The sequence below is a fragment of the Callorhinus ursinus genome, unplaced genomic scaffold, assembly GCF_003265705.2.
Source record: "Callorhinus ursinus isolate GAN/ISIS: 27379988/994484 unplaced genomic scaffold, GSC_fseal_2.0 scaffold1, whole genome shotgun sequence".
NCBI classification, from domain to species: Eukaryota; Metazoa; Chordata; class Mammalia; order Carnivora; family Otariidae; genus Callorhinus; species Callorhinus ursinus.
The window spans coordinates 51,603,261-51,625,362 of record NW_027397063.1 but is presented as its reverse complement, the minus strand read 5'-3'; the positions used below and the strand labels follow the sequence as shown (position 1 = coordinate 51,625,362).

The 22,102-nt window shown below is 37.3% G+C and overlaps 1 protein-coding gene across 22 annotated transcripts in view; it reads left to right on the top strand.

The window, feature by feature from the left end:
* ZBTB20 (zinc finger and BTB domain containing 20) overlaps positions 1-22,102 on the top strand; it is a 777,345-nt gene that overhangs the window by 236,858 nt on the left and 518,385 nt on the right. For 4 of the 22 annotated variants that reach the window (XM_073893683.1, XM_073893717.1, XM_025874517.2 and 1 more), the window contains one exon: positions 9,440-9,521. The exons of the other annotated variants lie outside the window; for them this stretch is intronic. The gene's annotated coding sequence lies outside the window, so the exon portion shown is untranslated. The remainder of the gene's footprint in view (positions 1-9,439; positions 9,522-22,102) is intronic. 22 annotated transcript variants of the gene reach the window in all.

Here is a 22,102-nt window from a genome sequence, read left to right as displayed (position 1 = left end):
GGTCAGTTTACAAACAGAAATCTTTGCAAAAGCTTGATTTCATATAAAAGCAAAGCCAAAAGAACTGAGATTGTTTTAGAGAGACCAGACATCTCAAGTGGATTATCAGAGTGAAATATATTCAAGTATGCACACTCCTCCACAAGCTATACTGTGGTCGGTTAGGCTTTGAGAAAATTTGTGTAGTGGACAGAAGGAACACATGTTATAGTCCCAGAGGGTGAACACAGGTGAGACTGCCAGCCTTTGTAGCAGGAACTTTTCTAATTAGCCCATGCATGATAGGGAGTTGGTAAGACGTATTTATTTTCTATTATTTTGTGTACTTCTTTGTTTCTTTTCATTGAAATGGTATTATTCTTGAACTTATCCATTAATAGCTGCATCTGGATTCCAATTTGGGGCAGCCCAAATGAAACTAAAAACTTGTGTAGGTAAAGTTGAGAATTGACAACATAGATAGCTAAAATAGACAACTCGTACCTTCCAGAACTCACCCTGATGCCAAAATCAACTTTTCATACAGTGATTGGTTTGTCTAGATAATTGTCAGATAACCACTCCTCTTTCTGGATATATGTTTTAATTAATCAGTACACTTACATTTTGCTATAGTTTCCTCACAGGGTGAATTATCAAAGCATTAGCAAGTTAGGATGGTAAAATGATAAAAACAAACAAGAATCACTGGTTTATAGAAAGTTCTTGCCTCACAATTACATTATATACAAAGACATCCTCCTCTCAGACACATAAACAGTAATTTAAACTCCTCAACAGCAAGCACCTTGTCTTTATTTCTAGAACCACTTACAATACCTGGCATATAGTGTGTGTTCAACATATGTTTGTTTAATAAATGAACTCTATTGTAAAAAGGCTCATTGTCACCCTAGAATTAGTTACACACTGGGTCAAGTCAAACCTCTTCCTTGTTCCTCCACATTTAAGAGCAAGCGTTTATATAGGCTGTTCCCAACAAACAAACAGGTTGTGTTAAAAAATTTAGACAGTTTAGTCATTTGGAAGCAAGAATGCATCTCTCATTCATACATTTATTACAAGTATGGATTCAGTATGCATTCTGGCCCGGGCACTATTCTAGCTCTTGGGAAACAGTGGTGAACAAGAAACAAAGTCCCTGTTTCCACTAGCTCTTAGAACAGTGCCCAACACATAGTGAATGCTCAATAATTGCTCACTGCTATTTTTAAAGATTGACTCTACTCTTTTCACGGGTGTTTATTCAGAGTGCTAAGCCTCTGTATTAAGTTATGCTCAGCTTATGCTAGTTTAGGTATATTCTTACTTTATTTCATTAATCTTCTCTGGACACCCACTTTCAAAAGGGAAGGATCTTGCTCTTTATTTATTTATTTATTTATTTATTTATTTATTTATTTATTTTTGCTGTTTGGTCTTGGCAAGTTATGGGTCCTTCCCTGTGATTCTCACCGGAAAATAATGAAGATGTGATAATATTCTAATTCACATGGAGAACACAGCAGAACTTAGTAAATTAATGTTTGCATAGTGCTTAGAAATCTGAGGCTAAATTTGCTAAGAGAAATGTACAGAACTATTATTGCCACTAAAATTATGATAGACATTTTTTCCTCTACCAAAAAATACCTTAGTTAATTGGTGTTTGTATTTTAAAAGTTGAATGCCACCTTAAAGAAAATGTTCAATGTGTATCTAAAGGAGAACAAATAAAGATCATGTCATTTCATTATTATGTGATATAAAAAATTTCTAAGGAATCACTAGTTTGGAGTAAGTAAATGGTATTCTCCAGTCTGGACAGATGGATGATTGCTTCTTTTAACATAAATGACAGGTGGCAGCTCTGGTGAAATGGTTTCCAAAGGTCTTCTGATTTTCGCCTCTCTTCTTTAGTTGTTGTTGGCTTAGAGTAAGTAGCAATCCACTCCAATTCCAACAGTAGGGAGGGCTTTGGTTTGGGGTTTTTTGGTGTGTGTGTGTGTGTGTGTGTTTGTGTGTGAGTGTGTGTGTCTTGTCAGCTCTTTGGTTAACTCCATTCATTCAGTGGTCTAGCTAAAATGGCAGACTGTAAATGTCATACAGCAACAGACTGTGATTTTAAACCAGGTCTGAGCACACTCTTCCCAGAATAGTGATTCTTGCATGTTGACCTCATACATTATCTAGACTGTGAAGGGTCATTGTATGTGATGCTCTCTCATCAGGAGATGAAATGAGTTTAAATTGTAAAATTTAAATCTAAGATTTTAGCTGTAAATTTTATTTATTTGACAAATATATAGTGACTACCTACCATATATATCAGGCACAGTTCTTAGCACTAGTGATACCACAGGGAATAAGACAAAGTCTGGCTCACTAAGCTTATATTTTAGTAGGGTAAGACAGATAATAAGCAGATAAATAGGTAATTTCAGGAAAGACAAATACTATGAAGAAAACAAAGCACGGTAGGGTAGGGTGGGGGTAGCAAGCTCTTTTAGATATTATGTTTAGTATAGGTCTCCTGAAAAGGTAATATTTTAATAGAGACCAGAATAAAGAAAGAGGGTGAACATGCCAAACTCTGGAGAAAAAACATTCCAGGCATAAGTAAGATGAAGTTCTCAGGGCCTGAGGTGGGACTTAGTTTGGTGTGTCCCAGGAAAAGAAGAAAAGCTTTACGAACTTTGACAATCTTTAAAATCCTAAAGAACCAGGTAGAAACTGACCCCCCATATGATGCACACTTAATTTTCCTTGTACAACTTATAGGGCTGGAGGACATTAAAAGGCATCCTTGCAGTGTGAGTTTCAGTCTTAGATTTTAAGGTGTCATCATGCTACTTTTGATTTTAGAAAAACTGTGGAAGGACTGAATGCCTTCAGTCAAGTGGCGCAGGAGTAACTCCTCTGATAAGACCTGAAGTTTATTCCTCTGAAAGTGCTTTGGAAAAGAATGCCACGAGACAGTTAATACATCTCTTACACTGGTGGGATTAACCCTGCGTCACCGGTGTGGGAGATGCAGGGTGACCACAGGGTGAAATAGGTGAATGCACAGCACTGTAGGTGCTTCTTTATTTTTTAGCCTTTCTCAACTTAGAAGACATCTACCTTCACAGGCACCTATAAGCACCTCCTGCCCATTAACTGATGCATGAATATGAGGAACGTCTGTTGTAATGTTGTAATCTGTAATGTTGTTCTGCCTCAGGAAACCTCTGAGTGTTCTGAAAATACTGACATTCCTTATAATATGGCAACATTTCTTAAAAAGTTTTATGAAAATAGAAGAAAATGGAATTTTGACACACTTGGATTTGCTGTCTCCTCAATGGAGGCCTATGGCAAATCATGTTGTGAAACATAGTCACATCCTCACTTTGTCATACAATTTCATAATTGTATATTAGGTATTCTCAGTGATAGACATCCGTGGAAACAGATTTTCTCTAGTACCTTCTATGGTATTGGAGCATGAAAGGCAGGTTAGTCCCTTGTCCTGTTTTGTCTGTTAAAGATTGTTTAAAGCCTCAGACTTGAATCTAGATATGTAGAACAGCAAGGGGCTGACGTCATCGGTGGCCCTGTAGTTGTGAAGTGCAGTTTGAACCTTTGCTTTCTCGAACTCCACTGTAGTTTACCCTGTGTCTTTACAAAAGTAATTGAAAAAAAGTAGTCCTTCACTGGCTATTGCAGTCTTTCATAAAAGACTACCTTGCTAGGGTGTATCACAGACTGCGGTGTGGAGTATTGGAGGCCAGTATAGGAGTGTTTGGAAATAGCTTGATACCTGAAGGATAGCTGTAGACTCCAAGGGAAAAAAAAGAATGCCATAAGAATTCACCCAAAATTCCCCTCTAAATCAGTGCTTTGTATAGTAAAAGCACATAGATTCTGAAACAAAAATATTATTTCCTTACTCAAAGTTTAATACCACCTCTCCCAAATTAGAGAAGAGAGGGTAGGGGGCTAAAAGGGGGAAGGAAAGAAGGAACGAAGGGGAAGGGAGGGACAGAGGGAAGAAAAGAGCGGAACGTTAAAAGGGGGAAAGAGGAAGAATGCTTCTCTTGGCATGTAAAATGTTTCTATTGAATTCTTCAGACATATTCTGTGCTTTTTTTTAAAAATATTGTTTTGTCATTATAAAACCTTGAAAGTTTAAAGTTGACTAGTATACTGTAAGAAGCATTAAGTAAATGCAATTTCTATTTTTAATAACGATAGCTCAGATTTCATGTGAGCTCACACCAGCCCTCCAGTGTAATTAAGTTTATGGCTTTCTTAGGCACTTTCAAATATCCACAATGTGTAGTTAACGGTATTGTTTTTTTAGATAAGTATTAGGACACCGCAACAGTGATGCCGTAGTGGCTGGTATCTATAGTAAAGTAGATGCAACCTGGTAATGGAAATTACAACACTTTCTGTTGTAATTTGTCTAAAAAGGTTCATGACAGAGAAGTCTGTTTTAGCCGAATTTCCAAAGTGATGAAGGGCTGATGTGTTTGAATGAGGGAAAGGGGTGTGAGGCAAAGACTGTACTTTGAGGCCGCAGGCTGTCTGCATAGCACAGGTATTCCCAGAGGGCTCAAACGTAACTTTATGGTAGGGACTCAGTACAAGACAGACGGTAGACTAGTAGCTCCTAAAACAAATATGATGTCCCATGATTTCTTTTAACATCAGAAGAAGAAGAAAAAAACACACAAGTAGAAACTGCAGGTGCTCCCTTTTTATTGCACTATGTAAAGAGAAAATGTAAAATGGACAAGCTTTCGACAATCATGTTCTCTTCATCAAGCTGTTATTGTTATTTTAGTGAGTCCACTAAAAAGAATTATCTAGAGCTTCTTGTTTTTACTTCTTTGTGTACTTGATGAATATGATTACCATTTTTACCTCATGTATTTAAACCCCTCTGCCATAATCCCATATTCTGCCTAAAAGCCATGTCTCTGGGAGCTTTCCCTCCTTCCTTGCAATAGTTTTTAGGGATATGACTGCATTTAAGCAGGTGCACTAAATGCATTTTTGGTGATTTTCACTGTTGTATGCAAGTGCAAAACGTCTGACATAATTAAGCTGAGATTAATAGAGACTATTAGTAAAATAAGCTTGTTTTATGAATGAAGACCTCACACTCATTCAACATAGCCTTTCTCTGACAAATGCACTGCATTCACTTATGTAGCACAGAATTGTATGCCTGGAAAGTGAATAAACATTTGTCAGGCTACCTTCCAGAGTTTTCCATTAACCATCTTCTAATTCCCTTCTTGTGGTCTGCAAAGGGAATCCGATTTTATTTTTAAATGGAACAAAATGATTGGCCTAGCATCACAAAGGCCAGTGATTGTCAGAATCACAAGAAATCTTTAGTTAATTTTGGTCCTGAATTGTTCCTAGTCCTGTGTTTCTCTCACTTTAGAATTTAAAGCATCCTATTCAAAATGGCCACCATACAGAGGAGGAGGGAGCAAAGGAAAATATAAAGAACAGTGGCAACTGAGTTGATGCTGTATAAATAAGCACATTTGCTGTGTCTCTGTTCTGCAGTCTTTATGTCCCACTGATGAGAGAACTGGTTTGAGATGTAAATTGCTTCCCTTTGATTGAACCAAGGAGGAGATGTCATGTAACTCATCTCATCAGCATAGAGCATTGTGCGCCTTTGGTGAATTATAGGATAACAGAGCTAGGAAGAATTCCTTAACCTCTCTCAGCAGCCCTGTTCCAGTGTTTAATAACCACCAAAGGGAAGTACTTCCCTTCAGTTCACCTGCCTACCTTCTGTGGTTTGAGCTCATTTCTTCTGATCCTGTCCTTAAATATTTTGTAAAGGATCACCAGAAAGTACCACTGTTTTAACTTGTCATGCATATACTGTAAATTAAAATATAAAGTTGTAGGGAGGCTTTTTTTTTTTGGTCTGCTTATTTGTTTTAGGTAGAGAGCATTTAAAAGATCACTTTGGAAAATGAGAAAGGGGATGAAGAAATGACCCGAAAGCAGTATTTTCCACAGTATGTCTCACTTATCGAGCTTCAGATAAACCTGGAGGGGCAGCTCTCCGTGAAACTGAGAAGGGAGGAGGGGGTAGTAGTAGGCATGGAAACGGGTAGGAGCTCCCCGTGATATCCATGAGATTGTGTGCTATGTGAGCAAATAATTACTAAATTAATTTAAAACAAAAGAATTGGAAATAGGCCTGCAATCAGTCTAGCCTGATATCTCAACAAACCAGGGACTCTGTGTATGTATACACACACACACACACACACACACACACACACATACACACACGCACACACACATATATGAAATTCAGGGCAGATATCACAACCCTATCATGACAGCACGGCCTTTTCTTCCTCCCCTTCTATTAAATCTACATTTTGAAGGTGGATGGTGCTGACTCATAAATTAAATTGGAGTAATACATACAGTGTATATATATTTCTGTCACTTTGTCTCAAATTAAACACGAACCTTCTCCCCTGACAAGATGATAGAAAAGTTAATTGCTCGCCCTGGCTTTAAATTGGAATTTGAATTTGCAAAATGCTAAAGGTTTATGAGATCTAAATCATGAGGAGCTTAAATTACATTCCTGTGATAAAATATTAATAAATCAATTAAAACATAAGCCGAGTATAATATTACTTTTTTTTTGGAGGAACCTTGAACACAATAATTCATTAGGGTGTAGTGCAGTAACAATTATTGTATCTTTTTTTAATTTTCTTTTTATTAGTTTTTTTTGATAAATACATCATCAGATAACATTCCACATGGTGGATTATCATTACCCCAACGCGGCATCCAGAAATTCTGTTGCACCCCTAAATAAGAGCTCACAACCTAAATTATCTGCTGTTACTTATCCTTGTTAGCATCAGCTGCTTCTTTTACTGAAGGGGTATTTTCCTCTTGGGAACATCTGTTCAATGCCAACTCTGCCATTTTGTGGTTTCTGAGTCTCTCTTCTAAAAATGGGCATAATCATGATAATACTACCTCAGAACTGGCATGAGGATCAGATTAGCTAATGTGGAAACCATTTGTAGGTGGTAAAGCACCATCAAATGTTAATTATTACTATTATAAATTGGGGAATTTTTACCTCTAGAAGGGCTCTTAGACATCACTTAATAACCACCTCCCTCATTTTAAATATGAAGGATCAGAGGTCCAGAGAGGTTAATCTACTTCTCTGAGGTCACGCAGCCAGATAGTGAAACTGCTGAAACTAAAATCAGGACTCCTAAATCCCAACTCAGGGTGTTTTCCACTCTCTATCCTATGCTACCCTACAAAAATTCTAGGAGGTCACATTAAGTTTGGTATGTTATTACTCTCCACATTGGTTTCCTTTTGAAGCTGGGTTTTTTAAATTGACTAAACATTAATAATTCTAGGAGTAATTTTCAGAGGGAGTCAGTGGCACAGACACGTTTCCCCACAGCTGTCAGGAAGGGGTTCATTTGGCTAAGGAGAAACTGCCTTGTCCTGCTGCTCCCCAAATGAAGACTCAGCGGTGTGTCTTCCTCTCCTACAGGTTCTGGAGGAAGCCTCAGAAGAGACAAGATAGTGGCCTTTCTTTTTAAATATTTCTCCCATGTAATGATGGATGAGGATTCACCCACAACCAATCCTATCTCCCTTACCTTCTTCCTGCTCTCTGGCCCTGGGCCTGTTGTTTTCCTGCTCCCCTTCCAAATCCCGAGTCCCGAGAATCACTGGGATTTGTTTGTTTTTTTTTTTTACTTATTTTGAAAATAAAGAGAACCACCTCTTTAATACCGAACAGATCTTTGCCAAATAATAATACTTGGAAGTGAATCTGTTTCTTCCTCCAATGCTAAGGGAACCCTAGCTCGACAGGGTATCAGCAGATCAGAGAATAGGAGACTGAGTGCGACTCCTGTTTCTCCTGGTGGCCTGGGATGTGATATCTGACACGTTTTCATCGTTCCATCTTTGTCTCCTCTTCTTGCCAATGGTAATAACAAGATCAATCTATACTAGTGTGTTGAAGACCTCCATTAAATGTTTATGAAATGCTTGCAGAATGACAAAGGATTATATAGTTGCTATATAATAATATTCTGTGATCTTCGAGGAATGAAAAGGAATGAGCTCAGACTGGATAAATTCTGTGGAATCGAGAACATTCACATGTATAAGCATTACCTAATAGTGGAATGGTTTTTACAGGATATCCACTGCATTAAGAACAGAGACAATATGGTCTATGTCCTGAAGGTTAAAATTAGGATGTGTTATTTTATAAGAGAAAGAAAAGTTAATGAAGACAAAAAGATGTTAATTGAAACAGAAACTTTGAGAACTATAAAATTAGTCAAGGACATCAACAGAAAGTAGATCATAAGGAAAAGTAGATTCTATGGAGCCATTTAGAAAAAAGTGAAATGGTTCATGGAATAGAAAAGCTATCGATCAAAGCATTGCAATAGATCAGTTGTCAAGTGTCATGAAATCTCAAGAACATAGAAATAAGCAAAATAGGCTTTTAAGAAAGCAAATGAGATTTGGTAAATTCCAAAAACTTTATGTATTAGATAGCCCTTCGGGGAATTCCTGATTTTAAAATCTGTTTATGGAGCCCAAACTATGTAGCAGAACTTATGTAGATCTGATCTAATTTTTCTCATAACAATACAGAAAACGTTCATTTTTATGGATGAGGAAACAGATTCGGGGATGTTAACTGATGAGCACAGGGATGGAACACCAGGATTCAAACCATGTCTGTCTAACTCCAAAGCTTCATTCTCTTGTTATTACTCAGTATTATCTTTCAGGGCAGATTTAAGGCAATGAAAAATACAAAGAAATAAACAAACAAGAACTATATAAATGTACTGGGGAAAAGGAAGCAGCAAGAGAAAAAGTGTTGTTTCTGGAGGCAGACTAACAGAAAGCAGTGAGAAGTGAAATGGTAGTTTAGAGTTTAGCTGAACAATCAGAAAAAGTGCACAAAAAGATCACAAAATCATATGTTGTGTCGGGTAAACTGCCCTGTGTATGTGTATTATCTTTGACAGTATTGTAAGTCCTTATTTTTATCTGGATCATCTTTTATTATTAAGTCCCTTGTACATATCTGGTTGTTTATTAGTTTATAAAGCATTTTGATATATGCTATTTCATTTGCCACTCACAGAAAACCTATATGGTAGGAAAAGAAGGACTGCGATACCCATTTTACAGATGGGAAAACTGAGACTTGGGTAGCTTAAGTAATTTGCCAAAATTTTATTTTCCACAGTGCTTAGAAGTCCAGTGTACTTACTCCAGTATACTTTCACTCTATCAAGTCATTTCTTTGTTTTAAAAAATAGGAAATAATTATAAAGATTTACACCTATGTTTAAAAGGAAGCTGTTCAGTCAACTTACTTTCTCCTGTTGTTCTTCTATTATAGAAAGAAAAGGAAAAGTGCAGTAGCAAAGTCAAGAGATTAAAGCAACTCAAACAACTTTACAACTTGCCCACATGAGATAATGGTACAGCTACAAATTGGGGTCCTCTACTTCTTTCCTATATCTACCATATTACTTCTCATTCTACAACCATAGCTTCATTTCATAGCCTCATCTGGAAGCCCAAAGTTTAGCATAGGGTTTAAATGCAAATATGCCTATGAAGGGAGACATGCAATGGTCAACTAATTTGAATACTGTAGTTGACACCTTACAGTGGATTAGCCCAGTTTGGGGGTCAGGGATGGCCAAGTACTTAATTGAGGAAAGGGTTAGAGAGGAGATAATAAGTGAAGTCCGTGAAGTCCTACTTTTGTCAATTAAAAGGACATATACATAAAAAAATGCAATCCCATTTTATATCTCTTGTGCAAAATGCAAACAATCAAACAAAGAAAAACAACACACATAAAAAGCCTCTTCATTTTTTTATTTTTTTAAAGATTTTATTTATTTATTTGAGATAGAGAGAGAGAACAAGTAGACAGAGGGAGGGGGAGAAGCAGGCTCCCCCCTGAGCAGGGAGCCCGACGCGGGACTCGATCTCAGGACCCTGGGATCATGACCTGAGCCGAAGGCAGCCGCTTAACCAGGCGCCCCAAAGCCTCTTCCTTTAGAAGTAGGCACAATCCCATGTCACAAACCATGGAATACTATGAAATTTAGACTAGGTCAAGGAGGGGATGGTGAGAGTAAATTAAACACATGCAGAAGGCAGAACCTCCAAAAATAAATGGAACGACCTCAGGGGACACACGCTACAATTACTTACATGGAACAGGAAAGTTTGAGGCCACAGGTGGTCTGTGGAAGCATCCACGAGCCTTATTCTACAGCAGAGGTTAATAGAGAAGGTGGCAGTGAATGAAAAATGACAGCTTGCCACATGTACCAGAATTGGCATATGAAGGTGGGAAGGTGGGGAGAAGAAACCACTTCAACTTTGCCCTGTTGATCACATTCAGGAGAAGAAAAGGAAACACTAAATCATGACCCATAAAATGTGTAATATGCAGGACCTCATGAAAATCCTTTTGGGCTACTGTTAACCCAAGTGGGAAAATCAGTGAGCAGAGGCATATCCCTTGAGCAATGAACACAGTGGAGTTCGTGAGAAAGCTATGTTCTAGGAAAGACATCACCAAAATGAAACTTCCTACTGCTGCAATTCACTCCCCCAGCCTCTCTTATTCAGCAAATAGCTGATCAAATTGACTGAAAATTGAGAAATAACCAAAAAGAAACCAGCATTGGACCCATGCTTACCTAATTATAAGACAAAAGTAACATTAGGAAAAGCAGATCAAGATATATACTAGGAGAAGATTTATACCAGAAAATAATATATATTTTCCATAGTGGCAAAGAAATAGAAGAAATTGTAGCATTTTTAAAATAAGAAGTCTGGGTGTCTCGGTTAAGCGTCTGACTCTTGATTTCAGCTCAGGTCATGATCTCAGGGTTGTGAGATCGAGCCCCGAGATTCTCTCTCTTCCTCTGCCCCTTTCCCACCCCACTCTCCCTCTCCCCCCCCCGCCAAAAAAAGAAGTCAAAGATTAGATATGTAGGGTCAAAGAGATAAGACAACAAAAAGAGAAATAAAATGAGCTGTGAGAGAACAGGAAAGAAATGGAAGAGAAAAATAAAAATAAAACTGTTTTAGGACAAAAAGCCTCATTAGATGCAGAAAGTAGAAGGAAAGAACTAACAATACTCCAGAATTGTGGGGAAAAAGTTAAAAAAATAAAGAATTTAAAAATAGTTTTAAAATGATGGGAGAAAGTGATAATTATGATTGGCAACTCATATCTCAGATAAAAACATTATCTCCCTAATAAATCAGAGTTCCTGCAAATAGATAAGAAAAAGACCAACAATTCAGGAGGAAAACACACAGGATATCCAAATGGCTCTTAAACATATTAATAGATATTTAATTCATATATAATGAGAGAAAGAATAAAATATGCATGATAAGAAGTGCAAATTAGAACTACATCAAGATGCGTTTTCATCTGTCAAAACGCCAAAAATAACTTCAAATTGAGGTAAATGTTATAATATCTACTAAAATAACAAGTACATATACTCTTTGACCTATCAGTTCTGCTTTTAAGAACTTAATTCTACATGAGTAAAAGAATACATACACAAGATTATTCACTAGAGCATTGTTTCTTGTTGGAAATATTGGAAACAATGTGAATGTCAGTAGGTGATTAGATTAATTAACTATTGGATATCCATCCAATAAATATACTTTAAGTGAAAATTCAAGATGTGGATCAGGGTATGGAGTGTAAATAGTATAAATCTTAATGATATAGAAATAATAACATGGCAGAACCTGAGACCTTTGAAAGGTAAAGAGGGGGTAGGAGGAAGAAAGTGTGCACTGAATGCCTGTGTTTCATGGCAGGGAATGAGGGGTCAATACTGTCTAGAGCTGGCAAACTATAGAACCTAGAGATGTTGATGTGTTATCTAAAGCTATGAGGATGGCCACATGAAGAATTAAAAGTAAAAATTCAACCCAGGGCTGGTGGTGAAGAGGAAGGAGAGAGTGGAGGGCCAAAGGAAGTGTAGTGGAGTATTTTCATAATTTTCTAGAGAATCCGAAGTTGCATTCTAAAGTCATCAAATCAAAAATAGGACTTTACTTCCCTTCTTAAATGCATAAAGTTAACCATTAGAACAGTGTACTCGAGTTGGTATCCGACTGTTGGAATGAGTATTACAAAGGTATCTCAACTCAGACCTACTGCATCTTAGGGTGGAGAGGAATGAGGCCTGGAATCTGTATTTTCAGTAAATCCTCTAGGTCTGAGAAACCCTGCAATAGAAGAATTAATCTATGAAACAATTGCCAAACCATTAGGAAGAGAACTCACAATAACAAAGCAAATCATTAGGAAAGAAATGAAGCAATTTTTTAAAATACTGTAAAATAGGATGACAGAATTAAGATCAAGCATATATTTTATAGCAATAAGCATAAGGCTAAAGTCATCTTTTAAAAAGATACAGTTTAGTTAAAAATGTACAGTTTATTATTAGGAAGTCTACCACTACAATTAACATACCAATACATCAAAAAAGAAAAAAATATATGGTGCCTAGAGGACATTTGAAAAAATTCAGGCCATATTCTATCACAATGTAATGAGTTAGAGATTGATATTGGAAAGAAAAATTTAAAATAATATCTTTGTAAAATTTAAACTTGTAAAATCCATTTTTGAATTAAAGAGAGATTACAGAATTTACAGAAAATACGCACATATGGAGATAGAGCAGTGTTCAGAGGAAAATCCATAGCTTTAAGTACTTTCACATCATATTAATGATGTGAAAAAAGTAATTATTAATATATTAGCATTCTCAGGAAGTTGGTTAAAAAGAAAAAACAAATCTGCAAAGCAGAAATAAAGAATTGATAAAATAATATCAGAAATTAATGAATTAGGAAACTGAAGAGAGACACTAATAAATCAAAGATTTGGATTTTTCAAAGAGAATAACAAAGCAATAAATAAAGCAATATCACATGGTTTAATTACTAAAGGAGAAAGCCCACAAATGCACAAAATTAGCAATACAGAAGGGGAAGTAACCATAGAAATGAGGAAATTAAAATAATTGTAATGAATACTTTACAGATAAATTTGAAAATTTTAGGTACAATGGATGATTTCTAAGTAAATATAAATTGATCTAAGAGAAATAGAAATTTAGAAAGTTTCAGGGCTAGCACTAAATAAAGTGTGCGTGTGTGTGTGTGTGTGTGTGTGTGTATTTGCTAAGCAAATCAATTTGTTAACTTTGTTAAGAGAATATTTTTCCTTCTTATCTCTTAAATGTGTCCTCAACTTTTTTCTATTAGCACTGAGTAGTCAAGAACAGACTCCTCTGGCATTTCTGTTCTTTCTCATGAGGGGACATTTTTTTCTCATTATTTGCTTAACTGAGTTGTGAGGAGCTGAGTAGAGGCACTCATAGTCTCTGTATCCTTCACTCAGGTTTCTTCTGCCTCAAAGGCCCGCCTGCTGACAGAGTTAGGACTGAGAGGATAATGAGAGAAGCCTTGGTTTCTAGGTTTTGTTCTGCTACTCCTTGCAATGTTTGCATTCATTGCTCTATGTGTGTGTGTGTGGGGGGGAGTTGTTTGTTTGTTTGGTTTTGTTTTTAATCTCTCAACTAAGGGATTTGGACTAGATTCCTGGTTCATATTCTTTTCCCAGAAAGCTGTATCTGTCCATAAAATTTGGGGGCTTCACAATCTTCCCAGATCTCCTCTTCATTCCTGGAGATTTTTTTTTTTTTGAGACCTAGGTGAGAGCTATGGTTGTTGAAAGGATCCCATTCTCCTTTTACACAAACCCTCCCACACCCATAGGTGCTTCCTCCTTCCGCCAAAACAAACTATTGCACCAAAAAGAAAAGAAAAAATAACTTCATTTATGTACAGTCAGATATAAAGACATCTCTTTTGACTCCTGTGCATATATTTCCTCAACTCAAGATTAGGGCATACAAATCAGGCTGGTATGCCAGACATGCTCTGCCCATGGCAGGGCCAAGGAGAGGATTCTAGAGCCATGCACTAGACAGTTTTAAATTGCTTTATAAGCCTTGGGGACTGCACAGCTTTAAAGTGAACACAAACCTCAGATGGAATGATTATCATTGTGAAAAGCAGAACAAACATGGTGATTGCAGTTCAACTCTGGAGCTAGACCACTGTAGTTTACATTTCAGCCCCTTTATTTACTTACTGCAAGACCTCAGGCAAGTTACTTAACTTCTTTGTGCCTTAGGTTCCTCATCTGTAAAATGGAGAAAATAACGGTACCCACTTCATAGGTTTGTTGAGGGGGGCTGTTAAATAAGTACATACGTGTGAAGTTCTTAGAAGAGTGCCCTAGCACAGAGGACACTCTCGACAAGTGTGAACTATTATTAGTGTCTGCCTACCAGTTGTGAAGTGTGTTAGCACAAGGGTAAACAAACATCACTTGTTTTTAATCTACTCATCGTGAACCATCTCTCTTCACGTTTTGGTCATGGCCAATATAGCACCGTTCCCTGTGTGAACCTGTGATGGGACCCATGGCTCTGCTATTATCTAGTAGTTATGAGCATTGTCATATGCAGGATGTTTTGGAAGAAGCCTTTTAATTCCAGAATTACCTTCCTTAATTTGGGGTTGTTTGTTAAGCATCTCTGATCAGTAGAGGAAGCAGTTGAAGTAAACTAGGGATTAACTTCATTTTAAAAAGAGAATTATTTTTTCATACTTTCTCTGTTTTTGTAAAGTTTTATTTATTGTGTATGTGTATATAATCTATGACCCAAGGATAACTACTTTCTTGGGAAAACACAATAAAGTGAAAATATAAAATTATGTTTTTATTTAACTATATTCAGCATGTATTTTTTTGGAGCGGCATTTAAATTTGAGAGCTTATTATATAAGCATATAAATATGAACTGTCAATTAGAAAACAAAAACAAAAAAATTAATGTATACAGTTTCAAGTAAGACAGATAGTTTGCTATGTCTTTATCCGCTTTGGTAGAAAGCATTTGCTGATTTACTCCTGGTCATAGAGAAAGGAACAATTAAGTTTCAAAATATTGAACTAGCTTATATGGAGCCAGTTTTATCTCAAATTTATAAATAGTTGTATAGAAAAGAGTCACATAAGTATCAAAGGCTGCCTTGGTTGTATATCGAAGATAAAAGCCAAGGTTCTTACATGAAAAGAAATGTTGATTTATGCTGAATTTCAAAGGAAATGATTAGATTATCTATGTTGCCTAGTTATCACAATTGTCTCATCTGCTCTGACCTTAGTTTATTTTTTTAAAAAACACAGTTAGTGCTTTTCTGGGGAGCCAGATAGAGACTATCTCAATACTATCTCATGTTTATTTTTTTACATCAAATTTAGTATTTTGAAAATGTATAAACCCACCATGACTACTTTCTCTACAGGTTTTACGTTGGGCTAGTGCCATCTGTGGTTGCAAAGCCAAGTGTTCTGTTGGGGCAGAATAATCAAATCAAAGTTAATGGGGTGACCATCTAAGCAGGGCTCTTTGTCATTAAGGTCCACTCTTGTGATAGTAGCACATTATCCTGCTGATTGGATTTGTAGGAAGGCATCCACCTGTGGCCACATTGGCAGAGAAGAGACTTGCTGTGAGGCAGTCCTGGCCAAGTAGGAGGTAGCTGTCCTGGGTAGCAGATTCTTTTGCTGGAAAGCCACAGCATGCAGGACAGCATGAGCAACATTAGTAGATGGGTGATTCACACATTATTTGGTTGATTTAGGTCCCAAACAAAGTAACCAAAAGCAGAGGAGTAGCAACTGTATCACTGAAGAGGAATGACTGGTCTTGAGCCGGGGAAAAGCAGGTATATGCTGAGACACTGAGCAGATGATCAGACAAGCTTTTGGTACGTGGAGCCCTTTACCTCCATCTCAGGCATGCTTTCCTCTGTTTGGACAAGAGCTATTGTAAGAATTTCCATGTCTGTTGGGGGCACTGAGGCTCTCACAGACTATGGCAAACACGATTTGGCTCACACGCTCTCATAATCAGGCTGACTTGCACTGAAACAGAGAGAGCTCTATAGCAGTGCCAGGCCTCTAGCGGTACCAACTGTTAAATAATAAACAGGCCCTGTTTGCTGGCAGCCTCTTCCCCTCCCGCCAACATGGAGTGCCCATTCTCTAGGTTTACCTGCCTGCGTGTGTCCAGACACTCCGAACAGTGTGCGTGGTGTGTGAGGTGGTGGCGGCATGGAGGCATCAGTCTCCATCTCATCTGCTTAGTTTATTCTCCTCCCAGGCCCTCGGGTGAGCGAGCGAGCACGCAGGGCTCTGGCAGCTGGAACAATGGCTATGCTGTCATTCTAGATAATGGTACAGGCTTTGTAGAGTGCATTGGCTAATTGTTTTTCTTAGGTTCATTTTCTCTTCATATTCTTTCTCTTCCTTTGAATTGGTTTGGAGGGAGTAGGGATTAGGAAGGGTGAGAGTGGTTCTGCCAATTTGCTACTTTACTTACGGGAAGTTAGAGAGCATTGGTGTTCATTGTTTTATTTTAAAAGCAAGATGTGTGTGTGTGTGTGCGCGCACACACGCGTGTTTTATTCACATTCATAGTGAATCCAGACATTCAGTCAATCAGCAGATAGGTACTGAAGACCCACAGGGTACACAGAACCCCACAGTAGGTGCTTAAGCTTAATTCATTGTGCTTTATTTACTCTGGTACTGTACAACTGCCTGAGTGAGGTCGAAGTTTTCTCTCAGACTCCAGATACCAAAGGACTGTATAGACCCTGGTAGAGCAGTTCAATAAAGAGACAGGCCAGAAACACACATGCACCCAGAAGAGAAATGGTACCTAAAAGTCCTCTATTTGGTCATGGAGAATTTTTCGCATTCTTTAGTCCCAGGGATGACAACCTCTGGATAGTCTTAGTTTTCTATTGCTTTTTTGACCAAAGGAGTTTGGTATGCCATGCAAATGCAATGCTCAAAAAAAGACTTTCTTAATTCCCAGAAACCTTCTCCAACCCCTGATCCCCAGGAAAGCCTGGGAGAAATAGTCCATGATACCAATCCCTGGGAGGAGGATTTTCATTGATCAGTGTAAATGAGGCACATTCAAAGTCGGAAGGCCAGGGCCATGTAGTGGTAAAGAAAATGTAACTATGAAGCAAAAAGGACTGGTTTTTCTCATGAACTAATTCTAAAGACAGTGCCCCATCTTTCAAATAATGACAGCATCCCTGGAGGAAGTTTCTCCCAGGATGACCACTATGAAAAATAGCTTTTATTAGAGGTCTATGTTATAATACATTTAAAAAACCCAGTCACATCCCTTTATAATGATGACTCCCACATGAGCAAGCTGTCCTTTAGCTGGGATACCAAAACCATTTGCTTGAGTGAAATGAAACTTCTACCTCACTAAATCACTAAATATGCTTTCAGCTGTGGGGTAATCATTTAGAGTCTTGGACTGGCATAATTTTTAGTCAAGAATACATATTTGAATTAACTCTGGTGATAGCTTAGAGGGTGTTGCAGAAAGTTAAGTTAGTAATCCCATATTCAACCTAATTTCTCCTGAGTTCATGCCTCAATGGTGTGTAATGGGTACATTTGTGGTGTTCTTTTCCTTTTATGAGAAATGCAAAACCCTATCTTCTCATTATCTCTTAAGAAAGATTTAGCTAACTTACAGTGTCAAAAGTGGTTTAAAAAATTCAGATAGTAATAAATTCATTCAGAATGGTGCACAAATACTTGGTGGTAAAATCGATAGGGAGACGCTCATTTAAATAGCAACCAGCACTGGGGTGCCTGGGTGGCTCAGTTGGTTAAGTGTCTGCCTTTGGTTCAGGTCATGATCTCAGGGTCGTGGGATGGAGCCCCATGTCGGGCTCACTGCTCAGCGGGGAGCCTGCTTCTCCCTCTCACTCTGCCCAGTACTCGACCTGCTTGTGCGCACTCTCTCTATATATCAAATAAATAAATAAAATCTTTTAAAAAAGAGAAAAAAAGCAACCATCACTATATAACAAGATAATTAATTTGTATTTGTTATTAATCTCCTATTGGATCTATACCCCTTGCCACTGAGTTCTCAAAGGTTTCATCCAAAGGGACTCCCTAATTAATTATCCTTCATGCAAGAAATTTTCCCCATGTCCACTAGGCCTTCTCCTGACCAGCAGGCCTCAGCGCTCTCTCCAGGACACTACATGGATGGGCTCTGTTAGAGTGCTCATTTCTCCCTACATCAAGCTGCTTGCAGATAGTAGCAACCACAAGCTCATCTACACTCTTGAATTTGATCTGTTGTTGATAGAAAAGCAGATACCCAAAGATTTTAGAATTGTGTCTAAAATGGAGAATATATAGACTTTGAGTGAGGGTGTGAGGAGCTCTCTTAGGAGTCACACTCATCAATGTGGTGAATTCTGTTGATTGCCTGACTATTTTCTCTCCTGTGTTCCAGTGAGTTCAGTTTTGATTTCAAACACACACACATACTGTATAGGTATATATAGTTGCACATGTTGTTATTAGTGATTTAGATGCTAAATCTATGAAAAGAAGCCCTTGGGTGGGGGGGGGGCGCAGGGAGAGTATCTATTTAAGCATCACATATCTGGAAGTTCTCCAGGTTCTTATTCAAGATTCCACTAGATTTCGTATGATCAGGACGTGTAATTGAAGACCAATATAGTACATTACCTTATTACTTATTAGAAAAAACTTTAATGCCTACTACAGTGTTTTGCATAATATAAGAATGTTTTGGTGTATTTAATAAAAATATGTATATAGTTACAGTTGACTTTGGTTGTTGGGAAAATGGGATTGCTGGAACAGCACTTAAATAAAATGAATAGTACTGACCTACTTAGAAAAATTAATTATGAAAGAAAAAATAATGGATTATAGTTGCAGATAATGGTTTTGGGGACGCTGCTGGTTGAAATCCATCCTGAGGCTTATTTATAATTGGCACAATTAGAGTTTTCGAGAATTCAGCAGCTTTGATTTATTTACAGGGATTAGCATAGTATTTGAGTTATTGAGGAGGTGGGGAATGGAAATGGGTAGGGGACTTACTGCTTTACATTGAAGTTCTACAGAATTTCAAATTAATATTTTGGGAGAGAAAGAATTATCTCCAGAAAAGCACCAGGTTCTTTAACTGAGAGAACTTAATACATTTGGGTCCTTATGTCAATAAAATTTTATACTAGATCAGATAACAAAAATTGAACATGACTTTGCACTTAAGAATACTTTATTTTCTATGGGGTCTACAAACTAAGTTTCCACAATTGCATTTCACTCCTTGAAATTTTTATTTTTTCATCAGATGTTTATTGAATACCTACTGTGTATTCAGGTACCATTCTAGATACTTGGGATCCACCAGTGAAAAAGATGAAGTATGTTAGAAATTGAAAAGTGCATGACCCATTTACTCATGATCCATAAAAGAATGAATTGGACTTAATCAAAATTAAAAACTTCTGCTCTTTGAAAACATTATTGAGAGAATGAAAAGGCAAGCCACAGATTGTAAGATCATATTTGCAAAGACTATATCTGATGAAGGATTTGTATCCAGAAAATATGAAGAACTTTCAAAACTCAAAACTTCAGGGAGAAACTGGGTACTACTTTATTAATTCCTGTATCCACAAAGTACCTGGCTTACTAGCTAATTGTTGAGTGAATGAACAAATGTCCTTAGAGAAGAGAAGATAGAGATGGAGAAGGTAGGAAGCTCAAAGTGTTAAGAAACAGTTCTCCAACTTCATAGTTTGCTTCAGATCAGCCCTCTGTCTCAAGAGCAGTTCCAAATAGAGAGGTTCTTGGTATAATACGTGCATAAAGCTTAACACCTTCAGAATCGACATGTATGCTATTGCCCATGCTCACACTAAGGAAGAAGCCGTAAGCCACTGATGCTTGGGAGTAGAGTAATGTCATGGAAAGAAAATAAAGCTGAAAAAAAAGAGGCCCAACTTCCAGTCTTAACATTGGCAAACAATGACCTCAGGTCCAACCTCTTGAAACCTAGATTATGATATTTAAAGAGTTATACTGCCCACCCTGCTTCTTCCATAATCTTATTTGAGAGCCAAAAGTTAGAATGGATGTAAAAGCAAGTATTGAATTGCTATGGGAAGGTAAAGTTTTGTTATGAAGGGTGACAAAGTCCCATAAAGGCAATCTTACTTAACCACTGCAGTATCAAAAATTGATGTTCTCAGGACTCTTTCTTAGGCTCTCTTGTCTCTCTGGACAGTCCTCCTGGTCAATCTCATTCACTTCCACAGCTTTGATTAGCATCTTCATACAGATGACCACCACATTTTTCTCTTCAGCTCGGACTTCTCTCTGAGCCCTGCTAATGCTTCCTCCTAAGTATTCTTTAAATCTGTTCCCTCCTCTACATGCCAAAGCTACCATGCTGATCATCTTTTTCACTGAAATTATTGCAATATTCTCCTGATTTCCTTAATATAATCTTAATAGGCTGGTTCCTGTCTCTGGTTCTAGCCTGACTCAGATCACTTTTTCTCTAGCATTCAATGTTCCAATCAAATTGAACTTCTGGTGTCTTCAGTGCACTCTCATTTCTGGCCTTTGCCTATGTTCTCCCCCTTGTTTGGAATACCCTCCATTCCTCCCTTCTTCCCCCTTCTGCTCAGATACACTTAAATAACTTAGCAAATCTCAACTTAAATCCCATTTTCTCTGGATGCTTTCCCTAATTCCCCAACTAATTAGAATTGCCTTACATTGTACTCCTATAATGTATGCTTTATTTTTACTGATTGTTTTGCCTAGATCACCTTTAAGATAGGGAATAGTAATCTCCTTCAAGGTTGTATTTATGGTGCCTAACACAATGCCTGGTATCGATTAGGCATTTAATAAATATTTGTTGAGTGAATGAATGAGTACATGAATACATAAATAAGTAAATTTAATAGGCACAAATAATGTTATGGCTAATCCATTACATTTTTCACTTTAATTTTTTGTAATATTTGCCCAGTTTGACCCTAGAAAAGTAAAAAGCAAACAAACAAACAGCATTTCTTGAAAATTTGTTTCACTTTATTATATGTATTTTGAGTGGATCTCACTAGAGTCTCAATTTTCTGGTATTAAGGGTTATTCCAGAATATGAAATATCTGAACTGCATGATTCCTATTTTTTTTCTCTAGGAAAATTATTGTTAGAGCTCCTTTTATTTTTTTTTTATTTGCCTTAATGTTAGGGATAACTGAAGGTGTCCATGATTGGTATGAATTTGACAACTTTGTTCAAGAGATTATTATGCTGTTGTCAATTTTCTTAGACTAACATTTAGGAAAATTCTATTATTACAGTCTTTGCCTCTATATCTGGCTGTCTTAAGCCCCAGCTAGATGGAAACATTTTTCAGTAATACTCTGGCATTGCTTTCCATTATTTGTCTATAAGAAGCTAGGGAGGTTATTAAAGATGAGACAGTGAGGAACCTGACAGAATATGGTTCCACTGACAACCGAGGAGGTTGCTTAAAATGGCATAGTCAGTTTGCAATAAAGGTTTGTCAGGACATTTGGTATTGCACAACAAGTTTCCACATTAATCAATCCCTTATGCTGTAATTAATACCTTGCTAAAATGTTGATTCTCAAGGAAAACAACAGTTTTTAACTTTAATAGATATCTGACACAATTTTGAATTTATTATTAACAGGTTAATTGAGTATTGAATATTGAACAGAATAATATTCTGCTGTCAGAATGCTTCCAGCAAGTGAGGCACTTTACTTATCTCCATATCCCACAGTGATCCAACAATGAGAACTTACCACCGTTTTACTAAGGAGGATCCTGAAGATCAAAGATATAAAGTAACTTGCTTTTAATATCACACAACTCATATAGAGGAAGCCCAGGCTTAAATCCAAATCTGTCTTGCTTAGATTTTTTTTTTCTACTCTATTTCATTACCTCTCTGTGAAACAACGACTTGTCTGGGTATATTAGTTTCC